Source organism: Plasmodium gonderi (assembly GCF_002157705.1).
Source record: "Plasmodium gonderi DNA, contig: Pgo-contig_28, whole genome shotgun sequence".
Lineage (NCBI taxonomy): Eukaryota > Apicomplexa > Aconoidasida > Haemosporida > Plasmodiidae > Plasmodium > Plasmodium gonderi.
In genome coordinates this window covers 1-924 of record NW_021628965.1, presented here as the reverse complement: position 1 = coordinate 924, position 924 = coordinate 1, and positions in this window count along the sequence as shown.

Sequence of the window (924 nt, the reverse complement as noted above, 5' to 3'; positions counted from 1 at the left end):
TTAAGCTATTTTCAAACATACATATATGCAATAAATGACATATCATTATTTTGTATAGACTGAACTTATTCCATTGTCGTATTTAGAATGATTTATTATTTATTCTTTCAAAAAAATAAATATATAATAACATAATAACAAATAATATCAGAAAATATAAAATGTACAGCATAACACATATGTTTAACATTTATATTTATTTTAAGGACAAATTGCATTTCTCCTGTATTTAAAGTAAAATGATTTCAAAATTGAATTGTAATAATATATAATATATTATATTTCATAAAGAAAAATAATTATTTCTAATATATTATGACCATTGGAAGGGCGTATTATTATGCTTATAAAAACTATAAATTTTTTTTAATATGCTGATTTTTTTTGAACATTACATAATGGAATGTCTTTATTTAATTGGCACTAATTAAATTTTTCACTTTAAAAAAAGATTAAAATATGGTAATTGTAACAAGATGCTAAATAACATTTTGAATGAATAGCATCTGTAGAGATACACTATAAAAATATATAAATAATTATATATATTTTATGATTTTAGAATTAAATAATTTAATAAGGTTCAATTAAGTCCGTATTTTTATTCACTATGGGTAATAAATAAAGAATAATAAGAATATGTATATACATATTTGCTTAAAAAAAAATTAAATATAACATTATTTCTTTTAAAGAAAAAAAAAATATATATATATTTATCCATGAACTAAAAAAAATAAAATGTATTAGATATAATAATTTAAAATACCAATAATTATAATATAATTTTTTATATATTCATTATTCTTAGTTTCTTGGAATTAATAACTTATATTTTTTTTATTATATATATGCAGCAGCAAGTATGTCTTTATGTTTTTGAAAATATAACTCAATAGAGTAAAATATTAATATAAAGCATCT